At 38.2% G+C, this 19,031-nt stretch overlaps 1 protein-coding gene across 15 annotated transcripts in view; it reads right to left on the bottom strand.

The window, feature by feature from the left end:
• NCOA3 (nuclear receptor coactivator 3) overlaps window positions 1-19,031 on the bottom strand; it is a 121,842-nt gene that overhangs the window by 33,751 nt on the left and 69,060 nt on the right. For 3 of the 15 annotated variants that reach the window (XM_023626686.2, XM_070246879.1, XM_070246880.1), the window contains exon 3: window positions 15,535-15,640. The exons of the other annotated variants lie outside the window; for them this stretch is intronic. The gene's annotated coding sequence lies outside the window, so the exon portion shown is untranslated. The remainder of the gene's footprint in view (window positions 1-15,534; window positions 15,641-19,031) is intronic. 15 annotated transcript variants of the gene reach the window in all.

The following is a 19,031-nucleotide window of genomic DNA, read 5'->3' as shown; positions in this document are numbered from 1 at the left end:
TTATAGCAACTGGATAGAATCTCTCATACAAATACTATCGGCCTTTCTATACATAACAATCAAGCTATGGTACATGTCTAAGCTTAGACATTCAAAGAATACAATAAACTGCTAGAAAAAATGAACATTCCTAAACTCAAATTCTGGCTAAAAAGCAGCAATAAATTATACCTGCCAGCTCAAAAGCCATGAAAATGTTCATATATGGCTTAGCAGCTTTAACTAGCTTTCCTTCTGGTTATTTGTGATTAAGACAAGAGGGGAAATTTTCATTATGTACAACAAACTAGTCAGATGGACAAGGATACAGGAAGTACTCCCTGTCCAAAAGGAAAAGACATCAATCAACAATGCTAGTGTCTATTATGCCAGCAAATAGGGGGGAAAGAGGGCAGCTAAGAGAAGCCATGCCTTGACAAAATGGGAAGGAGACAGATTACCCAGTAAATCTCAATTGGCAGAGACCAACTAAAATATTTTCCTTTTCCTAAATTAATGAGAGAGATGGAAGGGGATAACTTCTGTGGCAGTACAGTGCTGGGCATGTCACATACTTTGTGTAATTTCTCTCTACTCTCAATGTAGGTATTATTCTTCTCATTTTACAGATAAGAAAATAGCTAAATAACTTCCCACTAGAGCATATACAGACACTGGATGGCAGAGCTGCGACTACAATATTTTCAGACTTTATAACCAACAAACTACGCATCAAATATTCCTTGGGCATTTTATGCCCCCCCCCAAAATAATAATAAACCATTTAAACTGTTGAATCACACCCCCTCCAGCTAGTTAGCCAGAAAATTTCTCAGCTCATCCCCAAGAACACTGAGAAGTTAGTAGGTCCAGGGCTTAGGGGCACGCAGCATTAGGGACAGAGGGAAGGAGCTGCTCAAGCCCAGCAGGTACTAAACGCTGCTATTCCCCTCAAGCCCCTAAAAACTAACCAGCACTCGACAAGTCTCCGGATAAACGGCCCTCTGAGTTGGTCTATTAACAGGACCCTTATTTCCACTTGAGATGAACAATCAGTGGCTCACACAGCAAGAAAAAACTTGAGGTCAGAAAAGTACAAACTATATCCTAAAATAGTCTCTCACGTATTTTTATTCTTGGGTTTTCTAAGATTAAACGCTGGGGCCAAGAACTCTTGACTATCCCACCAGTAATTCAGTTTACTCCTCAGGCTTGTTTGCCTGACTTATACAAGGTATGATTAAATACACTAATTAGGGAGTGTTTCTGGGCGTCTCCTGAGAATCACAGTAACTTAAGGAAATGTTTCAAAAAACAACTGTGGATTTGAATTGATTTACTGAAAAGTGCTTGAAGCACTATGTAAAAACAGAGACTGCTCAAGCCAATTAGGGAAAAAAACTGCCCTTGGGAAAAATTTGAGACATTCATACACAAAGGCACTATCCAAAACTCAACTTCCAAGCTGACACTCTTACTCAGGACAATTTAGTATAGTTATCACTAGTCAGTCTAAAGGCTTAATCCCTACAAGATATTTCCTAAAATACCAAGTTAAAGGTTTTATTTCAATCTGTTGAACAGCTCCAAAAGAACCAGCACCATGGAGGAAAGAACTGAATGAACTATTACCTGTGTGTCTTTACAGGACTGGGGAAGGCGGAGGGTAGAAAGTCCCTAAACATGGAACCACTAGGAAAGCTTCCGCATCAACTGGATAACTTTCCCAATGAACGTGTCCTCCTTTGTGGTTTAACTCAACCCTAGTAAAGAGGATAAGAGCTGAAAGGAGACCAGGAGGAGGGAAAAGAGAAGGAAAGTTCCATGATATCCTTTTCTTTTGTTGCTGATAATCTGTCATGTTTAGTGGGATAAAGTATAAACCACCTAATGCAATCCACTTTTCAGTTTAATTCCTTTCCAGCTCAAAAACTTGCATGCTCAGAACCACTGTAGGTCCAGGAAATAGAGAGGAATGGCACCACACACTGCTAGAACTCTCGGACCAGCAGAAGAGGAAAACATACCAACAATTACAACAACGTCACTTGGTAAGTGTTAAAATGAAGGCACTGTATAGAGTGGGAACACAGGCGATAGGAAAAACCTACCAGCCTAAAGTTTTTTTAAAAAAGAAGAGGAAAAGCACATAAGTAATGTCAACAAGAAACTAGCTTGGTCATTCTTTTCCTCTGCCTTAGTTTATAATGCCAGCAAACTTGGAAAGGGGCTAGCAGAGAGCAATAAAGTAAAACATCCTATTTTTAACATGTAAGTTGAGCTGAAAAGCGTCTGAATGTAAATTAACAGCTATTTTATCCACAAGGTTTCATTCTCTCTTCTCCCTTTGTATGTCTTGCCTTCTCATTGCCAATCAATGGGCTGATCCCAGAGCCTCTTCACATTTATGCTCCGGTTTAACCGTGATGAAGTCAATTCCAACACAAGTTCCCCAGAGGCTCTAGCACCAGAACTGGGCAGACCAATTAGCAAGGCAGGTGTTAGTTGCAACTGGAAGCTTGTTGCCAAGAGCCTTCTCAACAACTACATGAACAGAGTTGAAGTTCACAAATACACTCTATGCAGAGGGAGTTACGCAAACCAATTTCATCTAAAGCAAATTACCCTCTTCTGACAGCATGCTAAAAAGCTGGGTGATTCTTTAGTTGTTTGAAATGTTATACTGACTCCTACAATTTAATGCAGTGAATCCACCTCACACACAAGAACAGACCTAAACTTGAGCTTCATAAACCTGACTTCGGCTTCATTCTAAACAACATACTACCAGTCATGCTTCTTCCTCATCACATCATTCCACCTCCATCACTTCATTCCACCACAGCCACTATCGGCAGCCACCCAAATGACCTATGCTAAAAGAGATTTTGACAAAGGATGATCATTGAAATATTTCTGATTTTGTTTTTAACCTGAAGTCATTAATTTATTTTTAAATCTCCCTTTCATCTGTCTTCTATCTAGAATACTCCTATTCATCCTTCAAGATCAAGCTCAACTGTCACCTCTTGAGAAACCATTCCCGCCCCCCAATTAGAAAAAAATTTCCCTTCTTTATCCTAATGCACCTGTATGCTTTTACAACATTCTACACACAACACGCTACTCCTGCGCACTTGTCTTGTTTCCACTTTCTACACTATAAGCTTCAAATCACTATAAAAACTTGTATGAGACTATTTTATTACAAACTCCTTGCTCTTTCTTTTTTACTATCACCACCACCAGTCCCGTTGTTCCTTTTCCCAACTCCAGTTCTCTTTTCCTCCCCATCCCATTAGCTGTACTTTGGACCAATTCCACAATTTTCCTAAACTACAGAGAAGATGCGGGGGGTGAGGGTGAGGGGACATGGCACAAGGGTGTAAATACATTGAAGAACACTTTTGTGTCTTTCTGACATATCTTTTTTCACTTGAGTATTCATATTCCAGAAATAGAGTGGCTTCAAGCTGCCTATCAAAATTAAAACTCAAGGGTTTGGATCCTTCAGCTGATTTACTGTGATACAATAAAAGACAATAGGGCTTTGCCGAAATCAAATTTGAGAGCTGAATCTCAACTCCTCTAAAAGGTAAACTTTTGTCACCCGTAAACAGCTTATGATCTGTAAAAACTAGGGATAATCATGCCTCATGTATTCCTATGTTCACTGTGAGGATGAAAAGCAAGATTCTGAAGAGGAGATCCAAGTACCTTCAAAGGTACTAGGTAAAGCACAGAGTGCTGGTTCTTTTTTACGTTTTCTTTTTGCTTCTGGATTTGTGGTCTAATTGTTCTTTGAAAGATGTAAATATCTCTGCATCAAAAGTGTTATTTACACCTAAGGCTGTCCCTTGCCACATAATGAAAATATCAGCAGCAGAGAAAGAGAGAGGAAGAAGAGAGAAACAAAGTTTTTAGCCCCCTTGAGGGGCTAAAAGTCATGAAGTACTGGATTAAGATAAGCAGTGGGGAATTAGAGGGGTGTGTGCACAGAGCAGAAATAAAATCTGATATAAACTTAATTAATAAGCAATAAAGATGTAAGGGAGAGATGATCACAGCATGTGCCCCATTCTCTTCTAATCCGTTCTTTCTATCTGCCTCAGAGAAGAAAGAAAGATAGAAGAAATGTTAAAAATTAAGAGCTGACGACATTAGTCACCTGGTAACCAAATGGCTGAGAGCAGCAAAGCTGCTACAGAAAGTGGCACAAGGCAAGCAATGAATGATACAGGGAATGGTAACCTGGGTCAACCACAAGACAGATACTCCTAGAGTGCCTGCAGAATAAAAAACTTAAAGTGACAAGACACTTCCCCCTATAATACTGAAGTTGGCCCTGTCCATCACTACCAAGAAACATAAGCTACAACGGGTTTACCTGTGTCACTAACATTACAAAAATTAACAATGTACAAACGTAAAACCTGATAAAAAGCACTCAATTAGTTTTTCAAAGAAAAGGTACTGAAGGTGGAAGAGAGAGAGAGTTAAGATGTATTAAGGGAAAAACCCATCTTAGCTAGATTTCCTTCTCTAAAAGCAAAGAGGTTGGAGCAGACGATCTCTAACTACACGATCTCAGCAACATGACATGGCAAGTCTGACTCATAAGACTTCCGGGATGGGTCATCGTCTTTACTGCAGGTTGGTCTGTGGCTCAGTCCTTGCTATTTCCATTCTTTTGTTTCCTTTTCTGAGCTCACAGCTTGTTATTCTTCAGCGATTATAATTCCACTCCTAGCCTAAGTAACTTTAAATGCCAAACAATCTTTTCTTTAAAAATAATGTTTCCATATCCCTACCAGTTACATGTCTACTAACAGAATTTCTCTCTTCAAATAATCTCCAAAAGTCATTATCGATTTCAGGATGACAATAACACAAATAACGAATGAGAGCATATATATTGAAGCCCAATAAGAAAGGACTCTTAACATCATGTACCTGCTGGAGGGTGGGCTAAGCACCCGTAGAAACGTTAAAAAGCATCAAAGTCTAAACTGAACAGAAACCTCACCTGCCTCCCTCTACCCCCTCAACGCACAGCTCCTGTACTGTGTGGAGCTACGCTACGATGGTTCCAGGGAAGAAACCTGCAGCAAGGGAGGATATCAATTACGGAGGAATGGGGTGAAAAGAGTATCACTCAAGTAGTTTAAAACAAAACACAGTTTGGCTTTTTTGTTGCTGTTCAAAGGTCAGTTTCATGATTCATGACTTTAAAGAGCTTCTTTCTGTATTTCACAAAACCTGCTCATGCATGTTTAGTAAATGAAGCTGGGGGCACTTCATTATCGTTAACAGAACATCTGAGGCAAAAATTTAATTATGAACTCTTGTAAAATCATTCATTCAACTAAACTGGTTAAAACCAAAACCCACTTCAGCAAGTGTCTTAAAGTGGGTCACTCTTCAGCATACTGGGTGGGTTGTCTGCAAAGACAAAGCAGATCACATTCCCTACACTACGTGCTTGGGATGAACTGGGGATCAAAACAGACACGGTTTTTCCACTTTCAGCAAGCTGATGACAAACTAGTAAGTATAGAATCACAAAATGTATTTTGTGCTATAAAAGGTCTCCACTCAAAATTAATGACTGATCTGTGATTCAAAAGCAGGAACAACTGAGTACCAGCCATAGCAGACAATGTTATACGGCTGCTCAAAGTCCCACACGTCTGCAGTCAATTAGCTTCCTACTACTGAAAGAGAAATTCAGGTTAAGGACAACTACATGTCCTTGAAACTGGCCACACTTCACTGGTTAGTTCAGGCCCACTTCATGTTTAAGCAGGACAAAACAGAGACACGAATTAGATGTGCTACAAGGGAACAAATAGATACAAGCAAGGTGAAAGGTTAAAGTCAAATACTTCTGAAGTTCCAACCAATTTCACTGGATCAGTGGTTCTCAATTTTTTTTTTTTAAGAATTCCTGGTGGTTTTTATTAATTTATATTTTTGGTGGGGAAGATTGGCCCTGAGCTAACACCTGTTGCCAATCTTCCTCATTTTCTTTCTTTCTTTTGTTTTTTTGAGGAAGATTAGCCCTAACATCTGCCACCAATCCTCCTCTTTTTGCAGAGGAAGACTGGCCGTGAGCTAACATCTTTGCCCATCTTCCTCTATTTCATACGTGGGATGCCTGCCACAGCATGGCTTGATAAGCAGTGCATAGGTCCACACCAGGGACCTGAACTGGCGAACCCTGGGCCGCCAAAACACAAGAATTTAACTGCTATGCCACCGGGCTGAACCTCCAATTTTTTTTTTTTTTAAGATTTCATTTTTCCTTTTTCTCCCCAAAGCCCTCTGGTACGTAGTTGTGCATTTTGAGTTGTGAGTCCCTCTGGTTATGCTATGTGGAATGCTGCCTCACTGTGGCCTGACGAGCAGTGCCACATCCGCGCCCAGGATCTGAACCAGCGAACCCTTGGGCCACCGAAGCGGAGTGCACGAACTTAACCATTCGACCATGGGGCTGGCCCCTCAACCTTTTTAATATCAGGATTCCTTTACCTCTTAAAAATTGGGAATTCCAAAAAGTTTTCATTATGTCGGTTGTATCTATCAATATTTACCATATTAGAAATTAAAATTTAGAAATATTTGAAATATTAATTCCTTTTAAAATAAGCCCGTAATATAAACAATAAACATAAGTTTATGAAAAATAACTTTTCTGAAACAATTCAGTGAGAGAGGTGTGTTGTTTTACATTTTTACAAATCTTATGTCTGACAATAGAAGACAGCTAGATTCTCTTATCTACTTCTTCATTCAATCTGTTGCAATGTTACTTAGACTAAACATATGAAGAAAATCCAGCCTCAAAGAGATAGGTACTTGTAAAAGGAAGGACTATTTCAACAGTCTTTTACAAATAATGATAGATATTTTTCCTTGATATTATGCTAAAATTTGACAAGTGGTAGTTTCTTAAAGGTTAGCTGCAAAGAGAAATCTGAACCCACATTGATGAACTTTCATGCTGTTACATTAAAATACACTCTGAACAAATCTCTGACCCAAGCATGATTTTGTAACTCAGTCATTTCGGTAATACTGGTTCACTGATTAAGCAGATTTTCAAATACTAATAAACAATACCAAAAACTCCATATTCATTAATATCACCACGCATCTCATCCAAAAAGTCTTCAAGTTCTGAGAAGCTGTCATACTCATGGTGGCAAATTCAAATTAACCAATATTATAATTTTCATTTGAAAAGTCAAATTTTATCACTGTCAACAAACATCATCAGATATTTTCCTTGAAGTGACAGGTTCACTTTGCTCAATTTCAAGAAACTGTTTGCCAAATACCCAAGGTTCAACAATTACAGTTTGTCAGTCATTCAAGTAAAAATGGTATTCCACAAAAAAAGTGGCCAGTTCAGTGCACAAGCCAATTATACAAGAGCTTTTCCACAGGACAACCATCATAATTTGGTAGGCAGAAGTGCCTTCTGCATATTTTCCAGTCTCACTACACAGAATATTAAAAATAGAGTAGAATCAAAATTTAATGAAATGAGCAAATTTTGCTGCTTTATCAAGGACAACCTAAGTGGGAAACAGCTGCTATTTTCATCTTTTGTTTTGTTTTTTTTTAAGCTATGAGTGCATGGCAGTGAAAACGTGATGACTAGTAGTACAGTGCCACTGCCTTGATTCGGGCTAACACGTCAGCAGTTTCATGCACCACTGCTTTTGCACCACCAGTGCAAGCATCAACAGGATGAAAATAGCAAATAACATATCATCATCATGAAAATAGTTTTAACTGTGTGGACCCTGTAAAGGCTCTCGGGGGCTCCCAAGATCCAAGAATCACACTCTGAGAACCGCTGTACTAGATTAAGGTTGGGTTTAAGGGTTTGAAACTGGTATGGCTTCTCCAAGATCCTCTACACATCCATTTCAATATCTACTATCTGCAGGCCTATATAAGTAAGCCATGGTGTGAGATCAAAAGAACACAGGATTTCCTGATGACACAGTGGGTTACTGCTTTCAACCGGCCACTCTCTCCCCCTTCCTCCAAATACAATAATGAGAAAACATATTTTTTATTAATTTTGAAAGAAACAGCCATGCTCAAACATAACAAGTATGTCTGTAGACCAAGACACAGAGCAAACTCCCTAATGAACTGATGACTCCATAAACCCTCTGAGCTCCAGGACCAGAAACGAGCAAGGGCAGTTAGGAAATCAAATCATACGCAAGATAACAGGGCCAAAAGCAAGGCTCAGAGGTAGAAACCTAACAAAATAGTCCCAAAGGGATAGTGAAAAGAAACTTATTATCGATAGTTACTGATTATATCCAACTGTCACCTGCAGTTGTAGAAGAAAGAAACCTAGGTCATACATACCTCTGATATTGCCATAATACTTCGGAACAGAATCCTGGACATAGACTGAAGGTATGGTGGAAATGGGTGAAGACAACAAAAATAGAGCCAAGGGCAGGGAGAGGGGGACACATGGAGGGCAACAAAAAAGAAAAACAAATTTCCCACTTAAGATGCAAATTATAAACTAAAATTCCCAAGTGTACTTGAAAACTGAACTAAGAAAGATGGCTAAGAAATTCATCAACATTACAGATGAATTCATAATCCAATAAAATGAAATCTTAAAATAAGTTTAAAATAAATATTTATAATCCTTAATGAGATAAAAGAATCGACAGCCATGAAAAAAAAATTAAAAGAAACAGAATAAATAATTATAAAAAGAATGAATTGGGGGGCTGGCCCTGTGGCTGATTGGTTAAAGTTCCACACACTCCACTTCAGGGGCCCAGGTTCACGGATTTGGATCCAGGCATGGACCTAATCCGTGGAGGCATCCCACATAAAACAGAGGAAGACTGGCACAGACATTAGCTCAAGGCTAATCCTCCTCAAGAAAAAAAAGAAGATTCGCGAAAGGATGTTAGTGAATCTTCCTCACCAAAAAAAAAAAAAAAGAAAGAAAAAAAAAAGAATGAACTGTAAACCTTCATAAATTATAAAGAATTAAAAAAGACAGTAGTATTGCCCATTATCTGAGCACCAAATATCCGAACTCTAGATAGATTTGGTTTGCATGAGGTACTTCAATCCATCTCTGAAACCAAAACTCAACAGGATTAACTCCTAGACTGGACAAAATAAACACACACACACACACACACACACACACACAGTGAACTGGACAAGAACACGGATGAATCCAGCCAGAATGCAGCGGAGTGAGGTAGCAAAGGGGAAAGAACATAGACTTCAGAGAAGATCTAAGCCCCAGCACGATGTTACCAAATTTAAGTCTCTGAACCTCAATTTTCTATTCTCTAAAGTGGACACACCATCACCTTTATAGGGTTGCTGAAAGGATTAAAACCATATGCAAATAAAAAAACTCAGTGTCTGGGCAAATGGTAGGCTTGCAAAATGGCTCCCTCAAGAATCTTATGATTTTAGAAACAGAATCAAGGTTATTAAGGAAAAAAATGGAATTTTGCCTATGTAATTATAAAGCAACTGCATCTACAACCCGGATAAATTCAGGAGACAATGTATTTGTGTGTTTCCTAACTTCTTTTTAGTCGAATAAGTTAAGGAAATTGTCTAAACCTTGGTACCTCAGAGGGGATTAAAGGATATGTCTTTTGGGAAGTACTAAGTTCTCAAAGATGCTAAGATCTACAAATAAATTTCGGTAGTGGTTTTAAACTGTTCTTATGTAAACATCTCAAATATTTTCTTTAAAACTCTCTGATGTACATTTCACTGTCAAAAGAATATGTAGAAACAGTACCTCTTATTAAAAGGGGCACTTGCATCACAAGTGACTAAGGACAATTTCTTCTTTGAAAAATCATGTTAAGGTTCATAATTAATGCTGTGTAATTTTTTTGAAAGACACTGGCAAGTTAACTAGCCTAAATTTAAAATTCCTTTCACTACTCATCGTTCTTAATAAAAAGGCTTTCTTTCAACTCCCAAAAGGAAAATGGAAACCAACAGAACTCAGACTTTCTATCTATTTCAAATGGAATCGGGAGAGAATTATTTAAGTAATAAAACATCCACAATTTACATGGTACCTTCACACCACAGAACAGGCCTATCAAAAGCCCAATTAAAACTCTCATACACAAAAAATTAAATTTCAACTTGCTTCCCAGGGCCTAGGAATCCAAAGCCTTATACTACTGAATCATGTCTGGAAATGGAAAGACAGTAGGATTATAGCTGTGCACAGCCAATTTATCTTCTGAAGTCAAAGCATGTCTCCTGTTACCTGGCAGCAAGTCACTGTGATCTGCATATCAATATATGCAGCAGGGCTGCAGCATCTGAAACCCATATCAATCATAAAAGGTGTCATTTTAATTAAGTTTGCCAACATATTATGAACTTTGCAGTTTTATTCTAGAATTATTTTTAAACTTTTATCACAATCTAACTTTAAAGAAAATTTTAAAAGGCTAAGAACCAAGACTAAAAATTGTGCAATTCCATTTGTCACTCTCCAGTAAAATAAAATAACCAGCTCTATAAAAATCTTTTTCAAAAGAAGAGTAATATACTAGGAGTTGATTTCAAAATAAATAATTTCTGTGATTGCTTTTCTACATTAGGGTCAAATTTTATAGTAGGGGGATTAAAGAAATGCCAAATCACACAACACTATGCAACAAGAGTGATACCTGAACTATGTTAGCTACATTTTTCACATGTAATACCTTAAAAACTTTGAACAAAATTCTACAGAAGTGAATCCTACATCGTTGATCTTTAGATGCCTGTATACTCACACAGTGTAAGTTTAATATATGAAGCTCAGTTTCTTGTGTTAATGATAGGCAATACATGATAGAAAATATATTTAAATCTCAGGAACATATGTTGAGCATGTGTGCACATGAAAAGCTTTCAAAGTTGCTTTAAAATGTGAAAATGAGTAAGGCTCCTGTTATCCTTGATAAATGTCAGCTGTCATGCACTCAAGTCCAATACATACTAATTTTCACAGAGCAGAGATCCAGAAAAGGCAATTTTGAATCCACCAGCTGCATGTAATGGTTATACATAGCAAATTCTACTCAAGGTCAGAAGTTTAGAGGTTTTCAATATCAACTTCAAAATAATGCAGGCTTTATATGTTTAATATTACACAGATTCAAAAACATTTTCTTATTAAAACAGTTTTTGGAAACAAAGAATCACAAGAGAGTAATTACTGGGGCTGGCCCAGTGGCACAGTTGTTAAGCTTGCGCATTCCACCTCAGCAGCCTGGGGTTCGCCAGTTCGGATCCCAGCTGTGGACCTATGCACCGCATGTCATGCCATGCTGTGGTAGGCATCCCGCATATAAAGGAGAGGAAGATGGGCACGGATGTTAGCTCAGGGCCAGTCTTCCTCAGCAAAAAGAGGAGGATTGGTGGCAGATGTTACCTCAGGGCTAACCTTCTTCTTCTTCAAAAAAGTAAGTACTCTGAGTTTGGCACGTGGGAGATAGGCCATTTAGAACAGTGATATAAGATGGCCTATTTGTACAGCAGGTCACTCTTTAGATCACTGAGCTGATTATTAAATATAACTGGCCGAAATAAGTTACAAACTTTAAGTACTATAAGAGTTATATTACCAATGTGATGATTTTTGTGTCTGTTTTCCAAGCACAATCAAATTGTCCTTTTTATGAACAACTACTAAAACCTTAGCTCCATCCATTTTCACGATGAGAGAAAAATGGTGACGATTAATAGTTCGCTGTTCACGTCAAAGATCAAGCTCGAAAATTCAACAGTTTCTCTACATATTCTGAAAGCTTCATCGTTAGGGCAAACCAGCATAACCTTTGGTCTTTGACTTTAACAATGAAACACAACTATCAATAGGAATTTTCTTTTAAAGTATCTGTACTAAATTCAAAATATTTAAGCTTTTAGAATTACAAATGCATTAATATTCTCCTACATATCATCGCAGAAACCAGTTATCTCCACATTCTAAATGTGTCACTACTCATCAGTCTTCCTTCCAGAGAAGGAGACTCTTAGAAAGTTTAAAAACCAAAAAGAAAACTAAAAACGGGGTGAGGGACTAAGTTTGGTCAGATTATTTCAAGCAAAATACCTTTGGCTTTTCCACTTGTAACCACAGCACTTCATTAGCCCTAAACAGCAGGTCTAGTGAAATGATGGTTTTCTTGGTAAATTTTGTTTTAATTGCTGTTTACAAGCTTGAGAGCAAAAAGTGATTTCTGGACAGACTGCTGCAAGATACCCCCAAGTACCTCACAGCCCTTGAACGGACAAATGGAAAAGTCTGGTATGACTTGGAACTGACTTTTTTTAAAGAATAGTCTTTTGACACATGAAAATGATATAGTGCTGGAATGAACATTAACCCTGTAATTACAGGTTGCCGTCTACGACAAAGACTGAATACGGTTTTAGAAAAATTGAGATGAGTTCAATTAACTGTTATTTTGAATCCCTAGAATGTTTGAGATAAAGAGCAAACCTTTTGAGATGAGTGCCATGAGAAAAGTGAAAATATTTTCCGTAAAATATTTTCCTTTATCGCATCAGAGAGCTCTTATATTTGTAAACATCACTTATACTCTTTAACAACTTTGAGATGTCATTCACATACCACACACTTTAAGTATACGATTCAATGGCTTTTAGTTCATTCAGAGTTGTACAACTGTCACTACAATCAATTTTAGAACATTTTCATTATCCAAAAAGAAACCCAGTACCCCTTAGCTGTCACTCTCCTAATTCTACAATGCCCCCTACCTCATGCAACCTCTCCTCCACCCCTTACGTTCTAGGCAACCACTAATCCACTTTCTGTCTCTATGGATTTACCTATTCTGGGCAGTTCAAATAAATGGAATCACACAACATCTAGGCCCCTGTGACTGGCTTGATTCACTTAGCATAATACAAATTCATCCATGTTGTAGCACACATCAGTACCTCATTTCTTTTTACTTCTGAATAATGCTTCATTGTAGCAGTATACCAAATTTTATTTATCCTTTCTTCAATTGATGGGACACTTAAGTTATTTCCACTTTTTCTCTATTATGAATATTGTTACTATGAAGCCTTATGTGCAAGTTTTTGTGTAGTCGCTTTTTTTTTTTAAGATTGCTGCCTGAGCTAACATCTGTTGCCAATCTTCCTCTTTTTTTCCTTCTCCCCAAGGCCCCAGTACACAGTTGTATATCCTAGTTGTAAGTCCTATTCTGTCATGTGGGACACTGCCTCAGCATGGCTTGATGAGCGGTGCCATGTACATGCTGAGGATACGAACCAGTGAAACTCTGGGCCACCGAAGCGGAGCATGCGAACTTAACCACCCAGCCACGGGGCCAGACCCTATCATTTAGATTTTTAAATCAGAAATCATGAGCACTAGGGGCTGGCCCCGCGGCCTAGTGGTTAAGTTTGCACACTCCACTGCGGTGGCCCAGGGTTTCACCGTTTCAGATCCTGGGCGCAGACATGGCACTGCTCATCAGGCCACGTTGAGGCAGCATCCCACATGCCACAACTAGAAGGACCCACAACTAAAATATACAACTATGTACAGAGGTGGGGGGGGGGCGCGATTGGGAGAGAAAAGGTAAAAAAGACTGGAAACTTTGCAATTTTAAGTATGATTAATGTGTTAAATGCTCTAACAGAAAAAGTGGACAACATGCAAGAACAGATGGGCAATGTAAGCAGAGACATGGAAACTCTAAGAAAGAATCAAAAGGAAATATTAGAAATCAAAACACTAACAGAAATGAAGAATGCCTTTCATGGGCTTAGTTGACTGGACATAGATGAGGAAAATCAGCAAGCTTAAAGATTTATCAATAAAAGCTTCCAAAACTGAAATACAAAGAAAAGACCAAAAGGAACAGAATTCCAAGAATGGTGGCACAATTACACAAAGTATAAAATACACATAATGGGAATATCATTTATACGAAATTCAAGAAAAGGCCAAACTGTAGCGATCTAAAGCAGACCCGTGTTGGCCAGCAAGCAGCAGAGAGGATGGACAGCACAGGGACACAGAGGAACCTCAGCCGAGGTCAAAGGGTTTCATATCGTGACTGTCATAACGGTGACATTTGTCAAAACTCATCAAACTCTAGATTTAAGGTTGGCAAATTTTACTGTATATAAATTATACCTAAGTTGTCTCTTACAATCAAGTACTTTAAGTTATGAGAAAAACGGCAGTGCATATTGCTAATCCTGTGATAAATATTAAATGACTGGTATGAGATAAAATACATCAGTTAACATAGGACTATTTCAATAAAACTTGCTTTTCCTAAGTAAGTTCCAAAGGAAAAGTAAATTTATCACATCAACAACTTAAAATCAAATTTATGTTTAAAAACATTAGGGCAATAACAATACTCTATGCAACAAGAGAAATACACAAAAATGTTCACTGCAACATCATTCAAACCTCATAAACCAGATAAAACTCTAATGTTCATCAATCCCAAATTTAAAACATGAATTCTAATAAATCCATACAAAAGAACAGACTACCATAGTAGCAAAAATAAGTTACACATAACACAGTTAAATCATACAAGCAGTTAAAGTATAAAAAAACACAAGCACATTATATCCATTGTATTTTTGTAAAGCTAGAAAAACTAAACATTGTTTAGGAAAACAAACTTGCGTGTTTCTTAAGTTTTCAAATGCAACAGACCAATTACCTCAAAGATAGCTGTTACTTCTGGGATAGAAGCAGGAGGAAGAATTCATAGAGAAATATATACGGAGCAAGTACATATAACAACCTTCTAGTTATTTTTTTTTATTATTTTTTAAAGATTGGCACCTGAGCTAACATCCTTTGCCAATCTTTTCTTCTTCTTCTCCCCGAAGCCCCATCCACTACATAGTTGTATATTCTGGTTGTGGGTCCTTCTAGTTGTGGCATGTGGGACGCCGCCTCAGCATGGCCTGACGAGTGGTGCCATGTCCACACCCAGGATCCAAACTGGTGAAACCCTGGGCTGCTGAAGCACTGGGCCATCGGGCCTGCCCCCCTTCTAGTTAAGTTCAAGCAGTGGGTCCACAGGTGTTATTTCATAACTCACATACAACATAAACTCTTGTTTATAAAATACTGCATAATTTTAACGTCAGATTAAAAAAAAAACACTATGTGGACAAATACTTGATCCAACATTTGAGCTAGATACTGTGTCAACTGAGGGCATTCCATTTATGACTCTCACTTAATCCCTGTTACAGCCCTCAGATATACAGGACAGGATAGTAGATGAAAGTAGAATTCAACTTTATCCCTCTTTTACATGAGAAAACTGGGACATAGGTAGGTAAAATAATTCAATGTCATGTATCTAGTAAGTGGTGGAGGAAGAAATTAAATCCAATGTCAGAGCCCAAGCTCTTAACTATTACCACCAAAAAAATAAACACAGCTTAAGTCACATGAAATATTTTAATTCTTTTTTTTCACGGCATCTCTAACAGTACCATTTGCAGCTGATTTAACACTGCCTTCCAGTCCAACTGGCCAAGGTGAAGTTCCCCATCAGAAGCCACAGTTTTCCAGGCACATTCACTAGAAATTCTTACCAATCTTAAAAAGAAGAAAACAGTTAAGAATTATGGCCCTTACGAGTCATCACCAAGGACTGCAGGTTCTTGACCCATCCCTGTACATCTGCTTTAAAAAATAAAATATCTTCATTTTACCAATACTTTCATCTCCTAATCTGACTAATCATCAAGCATTTATGGTGAGTGGGGGAGAAGCAGTTAGCAGGGTGACTAAAAGGCTCTGGAATGAAGAACCAAATCCATCAATCATAGAAACTTCAAGCTGGAAAGAACCTGAGATCTACAAAACAAGCAAATTGATCACTGTGAGGAAACTGATGACAAGCTGAGACTATTCCCACTCCTAGTTTCCACGCTAGGAAACCCTGACATCCTGTGTTTTCTAGCTTTAAATTTAAGAGTTGTTATAATATCTAGAGAGGTAATTGACAAAATTACCAATTGTCAATTTTCCTACATATTTAAAATGTAAACCTAAAAGAAATTTACTTAAATTGTTTGGTTTTTAAGTAACAGTTGCTTTCCAAGAGTTCCATGAGTCTGATTCATATTTTAATTACAAGGCATAAAAGCAGAGTTTATAATTAAAAGTTCTCTCTAAACTTTAGTAATTCAATTTCAAATTAAACTGAAGGACAGAGATAAATACAGTTCTTAGAACTTCCAATGCCATTCATATGCTAGTAATACTTTTTTAATATCTAGAAACTAAAATGTTAGTAAAATGTGACATAAAGGCACTTGATAATTACCCTGGCCTTGGCAATGTTTTCATTTCTTTATCCAACTATGTAGTGCCCTTATTTTAACTAAGATGACACAAAAATTGGTTTAAGAAATTTTCATGAAGTAAATCCATCAACTCATAAGAGGCAATACTTCAAAGAGTTAATTTTCAAGACCACGAATGATATCACAGCCTGGGATTCCAAAAAGTCATGATTTTAAAATTTCTGTGGTTAGAATTGAATTTTTCTGTTGAATAACCACAGACATATTTTCACTGCTGGAAGAAAATCATTTAAAAGATTAGTCCTTAAGGTATTATGGACTTCAGTGATACGTACATTCTTCCACTGAAAACCATTTATAGAAGCAGAAACAAGAACTTCAACTTTCTGCAATGTTACAATGTTTAAGTTAATTAAATAGTATCCCCAACCACAACCCCACTCCTACTCATAACAGTACAAACATTTAAAAAGATAACAACTTACTGTAAGATAAAGCTCAGCGAATTATAGAAAGACAATGGTCTCAAGTTGGGAAAGACTCAAGATTTAGGTTCGAGTTTCGGTTATATCACAAACTAGTTATACCACTTTGATAAACCCATTAACTTTTCTTAAGTCTCTTCCTACACAGGGTTGTAAGAAGAGCATGAGACATAAAAGCATTTTATTGTTGAATAGCACTCAGATTGGAGATGAGAGGGAAAAAGTAACGGAACATGAAGGGTTATCAAAAGGACCACCCAATTTGAAGAATGAAAAGAAAAAAGAATGAAGAAAAATGACCAGAGCATTCGGACATGTTGAAATATCAAATGGTCTAACAAACATGTCATGTAACTGGAGTCCCAGAAGTGAGAGTGAAGCAGAAAAAACTACTTGAAGAAATAATGGCCAGAACTTCCCCCAAACCTGATGAAAACACCAATTTATTGATTGAAGCAGCTCAGAGAATCTCAAAAGAATAAATACAAAGAAAACCAGTTGTAAGTACATCATAGTCAAACTGTTTAAAATCAAACATAAAAAGAAAATTTGAAAATACCCACAGGAAAAAAAAGACCATACATACAGAGGAACAAGGATAAAAATTACCTTTTCAGAAAAAAGCCACAAGACAATGGAACAACATCTTTAAAGTGCTGTAATAAAAAACTGTCGACCCAGAATTTTATATCCGGTAAACCAATCCTTTAAAAATTAATACAAAATGGGGGCGGGCCACGTGGCGGAGGGGTTAAGTTCCACATCTTCTGCTTCGGCAGCCTGGGTTCACAGGTTCAGTTCCGGGGCATGGACCTATACCACTTGTCAGCCCTGCTGGCGGCAGTGACCCACATACAAAATAGAGGAAGACTGGCACAGATGTAAGCTCAGGGTGAATCTTCATTAGCAAAAAATAAAAATAAACGGAGTGACGTCAGCACCATGGCAGAGTGAACCTGCCCGAGACTCTCTCTCCTGCAACATACAGCAAAAAGGGGCAACCATATTCCAACAGAAAATACCCTAAAAGCATAAAAATCCTCAGAGAGTCACGGCAGCCACAGGACAGAGGGCAGAGAGGCTGGAGCCCTCCTCAGAGGAGGTGGACTGGGTAAGAGAGAACTCCACTCCCTCCATTAAAGACTGGGACTGCTGCCATGGGAGGCTCCCTGAGGGAAGGAGTGGGGGAGGGGTTGCCTGTCTGCAGGATCACCCAGGACTCCCTAGCGCCCTTGCAGCATAGAGGGAAGCCCTCTAACCAGGCGAAAGCTTTTGCTGGGGGTGACCTCATCCAACCAAGACCCCAGGAGACCAGATAGCAAGAGCTGATCAGAAACCGCGGTGCTGCACGCAGGAGCAAGCACCCCTCCCCCGACCAGCACCATCTCAGCTGAAGGCAGAGGGCTCAGAATACACGACTCTTGACCCCAACGCAGTGGCAATAGGCTGTAACTGCAACAGAATAATATCACCATGGGAAAGCCCCATCCTTCCAACATCAGGCACTTCATCAAATCTCCAGACCAGAGAAAACGACAAGTACCCAGAACTCAGTCCTGAGGACACAGAAATACATACGCTAAATGATAATGAATTCAGAATAGCTATCATCAAAAAAAACTCAATGAGGTAAAAGAGAATGTAGAGAAACAATTCAACAAGTTCAGGAGCTACTTCACAAAAAAGATTGAAACGATAAAAAAGAATCAAACAAAAATATTAGAGATGAAAGAGACAATGGAAGAGATAAAGCAAAATACGGATTCCCTGAATGCTCGAGTAGACATCATAGAGGAGTGGATCAGCATAATCGAAGATAGACATGTTGAAATGCTCCAGACAGAGGAGTAGAAAGAACTAAGACTAAAAAGAAATGAAGAAAGTCTCCAAGAAATATCCGACTCAATGAGGAAACGCAACATAAGAATTACAGGTACTGAAGAAGGTGAAGAGAAGGAATATGCAGCAGAAAGAGTGTTCAAAGAAACAATAGCAGAGAACTTCCTTAATCCAGGGATAGAGAGGGAAATACGTGTGGCAGGGGCTTCCAGATCTCCTAGATTTGTCAATGTAAAAAGACCTACTGCAAGGCACATAGTAGTAAAACTAGCAAAAATGAATGATAAAGACAAACTACTAAGGGCAGCAAGGCAGAAGAAAATAACCTACAAAGGAACCCCTAGCAGGCTTTCA

This window comes from Equus caballus, chromosome 22 (assembly GCF_041296265.1).
Source record: "Equus caballus isolate H_3958 breed thoroughbred chromosome 22, TB-T2T, whole genome shotgun sequence".
NCBI lineage: Eukaryota > Metazoa > Chordata > Mammalia > Perissodactyla > Equidae > Equus > Equus caballus.
The sequence above is the reverse complement of the archived record's forward strand: the minus strand, read 5'-3'. Positions and strand labels throughout refer to the sequence as shown.